Source organism: Sceloporus undulatus, chromosome 5 (assembly GCF_019175285.1).
Source record: "Sceloporus undulatus isolate JIND9_A2432 ecotype Alabama chromosome 5, SceUnd_v1.1, whole genome shotgun sequence".
Taxonomy (NCBI): domain Eukaryota; kingdom Metazoa; phylum Chordata; class Lepidosauria; order Squamata; family Phrynosomatidae; genus Sceloporus; species Sceloporus undulatus.
This window is the reverse complement of record NC_056526.1, coordinates 93,176,035-93,182,062: the sequence shown is the minus strand read 5'-3', so window position 1 is coordinate 93,182,062 and position 6,028 is coordinate 93,176,035.

Here is a 6,028-nt window from a genome sequence, read left to right as displayed (position 1 = left end):
GTGCCAGCTCTTTACTTGCATTCTTCCATTTGTTCAACAGTCTTTAATTAAACCCCTTTAGATTTGCTTATTGTAAAGTAAATTTGGCATATTATCCCAAGAAATATCTATTCTTGTTAGCATATTGCTAACAAATGAAATAATGAAGTAATGCACTCAACATCAGGTACCTTTTTTCTGAATATTAACATGAATTTCTCTAGGGAGGCAACTGTGAAATGTTTTAATTCCATATGTTCAAAATCAGTTCACATGGCATCCTGTACAACACTGAATTTCAAGGGCGTTTTCATATATATGAAACAAATCTTGATGTTTGAAGGGATGGGCAGTGAGGGCTGTTTTTAGTGAAGGAGCCAAGAGGCTATTGCAGACCCCATGCTTTGCTTTCAGAATATCTCAGGTTTGGCATCTAGCATTTTCAGTTATTACAGTTATTATTGCCTATCGGGCAATAAGTCTGTGAAGGAAAAACATTCATCCTCATCCCTGGAGAGATGCTATCAGTCAATAATGGGCAGCATATATGGGGCAATCATGTGGGTCAGTGTATGGTGCACCTCTGTAATAATGAAAAAAGAATATCTGTCTGAGACACCATCATCTACATGCTATTCTGGATCAGTGGTTCCCAACCTTCCTAATGCCGCCACCCTTTAATACAGTTCCTCATGTTGTTGTGACCCAAACCCATGAAATTATTTTCGTTGCTATTTCATAACTGTAATTAAATAGGTGTTTTCCAATGGTCTTAGGCGACCCACTTGAAAGGATCATTCGACCCCCAAAGGGGTCCCAACCCACAGGTTGGGAACCACTGTTCTAGATGCTTCAAAATCTGAAAGTGTTTTCGGTTCTCTTGAAAGAACGAACCAGTTTCAAATCAAAACACTACAACGAACCAGTTTCAAATCAAAACACCAAACTGGGAGCAGCAGGCTGCCATAACTAATTGGGAAAGCATGCCAGCTGCCTCAAAATTTGACACATTGCTTTGGTTTGTAGGCCTAGGTTGCAGTGTTGAGTTTCAAGTCAAAATTCCAAAGGATTCCTTTAGTTTACAGCTGAAGAAAGTTTTGTATGGAGCTGCACTCTGATTGTCCCCTGGAAAGTTTTAGTATTGGTGCTTCCTTCTAGAAGGCATGTACAGAATTGAACTGTACAGTCATCCCTTCTTATACACGTATTTTTTATATACGGACTCAAGCATCCACAGTTTGAAAATGTTCCAAAAAAGTATAAATCTAAAATATCAAACCTTGATTTTTCATTTATTATAGGTGACACCATTTTGCTGCGTCATTATATTTAATGGGACTTGAGCATCCACGGATTTTGTTATCCACAGGGGATCTTGGAACCAAACCCGAGTGTATAACAAGGGTCCACTGTACTTCTATGCTTGGCGAGAAAGCATCCAAACTGTCAAATTTTCCATCTACTCCACAGATTATGCTTTAGCCCCAACCCATTGTTGGAATTCTGTCCCCAAGACCAAGATTGCAATTCAGTCCCTGGTCCCAAAACATCACCTGCCCCATTGCTTTTGCACTGTTTTGCAATAACAGTGCTCTAAAATAATTAGCACTGTGATATCCTCGTTTTAGCAACTTGGCTTGCTTCTGCGATGTTGAAAGATGCAGTGCATATGGTACTTCGAAATGGCTGAGTCCTACATGTTTCAAGTGGTATCTGTAGGAAGTGGCTCAGCATTGCACTAATACCAAACAACTACATAAATTGCCCATCCCCTACGATTGGTTTCAACAGGTTTGCTGTTGCACGGACAGTATTCAATCCAGTCACATAAAATGGACTCACATGCAGCTCCATCAATGCATGAATCATTCCAGAATATGCCTGAGAAAATTAAACTTAATTGAAAAAATCTATTTATGTAACAGTGTTAAAGATACATTGACATTATATAGTAACATCGTTGCTCATTTGAACAGTCTGTATAGGAGCATTTGATAACATCCAATATGCTTCAATATTAATAAATACCAGAGCTTTCAAAGAATTAGTTATACGTAATGAGTTACTGGTAATTAATGAGTTATTTGTAATTCATTACTTCTGTTTGTAACTTCATTCCTTTTCCAATGTAGCTGTAACTTTCTTTTTTTAAAAAAATAACAGTTTTAGCTTCTTCTGAAAAACAGGAGTTACTTTTTCTGAAATTTTGATTATATAGGCAACCAACTACTTTGGAGAGTTTGGAATTATCATTGTAACTGGTTAGTAAAAGTAATTTTCTAATGCTTGTCCACAAGAGTAATATTCATTTATAAAGGAGGAATATGTGTTTTCTGAGTTCTTGGCCTAGAGTTAAAGCACACAGTGGTAGGAACTGAGATCTTCCAATAAGGAAAAGCAATTGATTTAAAACTGGGGAATAAGCAAGAAGAGAAGCGTTCCACCTCCACTCCCCTTACCTGAGGGCACCAACGGTAATGAAAACATAATAATGAGAAGAAAGATATTGTCACAAAGTCTTGTTGCTGACCTCTTCCATGGTGTTTCTATAGTCCACTATCAAGCGGCTGAAGTGACATTCCATTGTGTCTAGAAAGAGTCTGGGGGAATGAAAATGGAAGACATCAGCAGCTGCACATACTAGCAAAACTTCCTTGTATTGACACCAAGCCGCATCTGCAAATGTCCAAATAAAGGTCTGTTCAACTTCTGAATGAGAGAATGGTTTCTTGACACTACTCTTAGCCAGTTCATTGCATCTTCCTTTTGGCTTCCACACCACATCCCAATACCCAGTCATATGGTTATCTACCAACCTTGGCTTTAGGCATTATCATGCCTTTGTGCCCCCCTCCCAGGCATTGTTAAAACCGAACTCGTCACCTCATCTCCACACCCACAAAATTTTGCACTTCTATGGCATTCTCTCACACAGACTGCTTGTATAGGTCTGTCCCTGGACTTTCCACTCCACCACATGCCTCTGAGGAAGTAGACTCAAGTCTACAAAAGCTCATGCTACCAACATCTCTCTTCCAGTTAGTCTCAAAGGTGCTACAAGATCCCTTTGCATATTGGAATCAGGTTAGGTAACTTGGGAAGGATGGAAGACAACTAGATAAAGGCAAATAGGGGCACGTTTGGGCAAGACATTGCTGGCTTCTGGGTAACTTTGCCTTTCTTCACTTTTGAAGGAAACAAAGTTATTTGAACAAAACATATCTCGAAATGTAAGCGTTCACATTTGACCTTCCTTTGGAACTCACAGAGCTTACTTTTCTGTAATGCACCCCAGGTGGTGTCTTTCCTCTCCCCATCTCACATATGCACTCCTTTAGGGATATGACAGTGCTTGATCCTGGCCTATTTGTCAAGAAAATCCAGAGCAAATTCATAAGGTCCTATGCATGCCAGCTTACATCTTTAAAACATCCCTTTAAAAAGTATTGATACAGGCAGAGTATTTTCACCTTTTTTAAAACCTTTAAACTGGGAATAACTTGGTTGAAGTAACTTTGTCATGCACAATTTTCAAGAACAGACATGTTACTTTGAAGAAATAGTATCCACACCTTAAAAACCACATTAAATGTCATCCAAATAAATGTGATGTGTACAAATGCCTACTAACAATCTCTGACATTTATTTTATGCCTGAATAAACACATAACTTTAGAGTTTGTGCGTGATCTGACTAAATCTGTCTTTGCAAATTACCAAAATCTCAATATGGGAACCTCTCTGAAACACAAGTATGTGATAATGTGCACTATAATAAACAAATGCTATTTTTTTTCTTCTTAGAAAGAAAGCCTCTTCCTCCCAGTATGTTTACTTGTCAAAATAAATAAAAGAATAAAGGGAAGGGAGTTAAAGAATGTCACATTGAGATAAAAAACAAAAAAATACAAAACAGTATGTTCTGTGTTTCATTCCTGGTTATATCAATATACTAGAACCAAATCAGTGCAAGAGAAAATGAAGATGCAAGGGGATAAAAACATTTAATTTTCATCTGTGCATTTGCATTCTGTGTATTGAGTTGCTGTTATGCCATTTTCTGAAAGAGTAAATTCAGGTGGTGAAATCTAATAGACATGGAACAAAACAAGGATTCTGGGAAGCTAGGAGAGAAGTACAGTATCAGCATGCTTGGCTGAAGCTGTGGCAGGCATCCTGTCGGTCAGTTACTAATGTGTAAGCTAAACTTACTAATCTGTAACCGTTTGCTGTTCATGTTTACAACTATGACACTATCGCCATGATCACAAAAGTCCCTTCAAAACCTATCTTAACAACCAGCAGCTGCTCTGAGCAATGGAGGTCTCTTCTGCTGGCAATTCAGGCACTGCAGGATGGTGTCTCCAGTGCTTCCCCACCACCACCAGCAAGCTCTGGTGCAATGAACAGTTGCAACAGGGGCCTTGCTTCACACCACAGCTCCTTGCAGACAGGAGGCTGAAAACATCAACCTGCAGCGCCCCAGTCACCAGCAGAACAGATCTGAATCACTAAGTGTGGCTGCTGGCTGTTAAGGTAGGTTTGGGGAGTCAGGACAGATGACAATATGTAGTTACATGGGAGAATATGACAGGGGATGCGTTCCATGTGTAAATCATTAAATCATCAGAAATCGTGCAAAACCTGTCATTGGCTTTCACACCACTGTGCGCTTCCCTGATCAGTAAATCGTAGTGTAGTAATGGAAGGTTCCATTATTGCCAAATGGCAGCTCCAAGGATGCTTTGCTAATGGAATGAGCAAGCGACAACACCTCCACTACGATTTACTGATATAAGCACGCACAGTGTGAACGCCGATCGTGGGTTTGGCACAATTTCTGATGATTTAATGTCGATTTATACATGGTAAGCCACCCATGTGATATTCCCCCCAGTCTCAGCCTGCATTTTTTTTAAATGTGATCCTCCACTCCATCACAAAGCTGCAATGAGAACTGAGTCTGCTCACTAATCACTACATGCTGACTGCATCTGCACTGCAGAAATAATCCAAGTTGATATCCCTTTAATTGCCATGGCTCAGTGCTATGGGATTCTAGAATTTTGCAGTTTATTGTGGCACCAGAGCTGTCTGACATAAAATAAAATAATAAAAATAAAACTTTTATTTGTATCCCGCTTTTCTGTGACGAGACAATCAAAACGGCTCACAACACATTCAAATCCACATTTACAAAATCATGTCATCTCCCCCCTCCTTAAAACAGGATTAAACATGTTACAATTAAAATCTCTATTAAAAACACAATTTAAAAAAAACAGGTTCAATGTCTCACAAAACTACAGTTCCCAGAATTCCATAGCACTGAGCCATGGCAGTTCAAGTGATGTCAACTTGGATTATTTCTGCAGTGTAAATGCAGCTGTTGTCAGTCACTTGCAAAATAAAAGAAGATGTTGTAGAATGTCCTAAAAGAGCTTCCCTAAACTGCATTATTCTGGAGGATGGGATTGCTGGCTGCAAGAGAAGTCTTGCTAGAAGGAAAGGATACACAGCAACCTTTTGTTTGAAGTCCTGTCTGTAAAATCTCTTGTAAAATCTCTTCACTGGAAACAAATCTTTAGCATCTGTGACCATAAGGATTCCACAGGTCTAGATTTTAAGGACAAAGGAAGCTGCCTTCACTCAGCTCCCATTATCTTTTGGAAACATGGGTGAAACACAATTCAGTATTTGTTTCTTTGGCTGTTTTATGAGCACCTCTCGCCTTAACAACAAGAACTACATTTGAACAGGAGGTGAAAATAGATTCGGGTCAATAGAGTACAGTCCGTGGTGCTTATTCCAAAACATGAAAGATGATATTACATAAAAGCCATTTCCAAATATTTTAGTTTGACCAGAAACACTAACATTGATGTAGGGTTGAGGCTGTCGGAACTTGAAGAAAGTTGGTTCTTAAAAGCTAAATCTATTCCAGTGGTGTCTTCCAAGACCAATAAGTATCAAAGAATGGTTGGCATTGTTTTTTGTGGGTTTTTCGGGCTATGTGGCCATGTTCTAGCAGAGTTTCTTCCTGACGTTT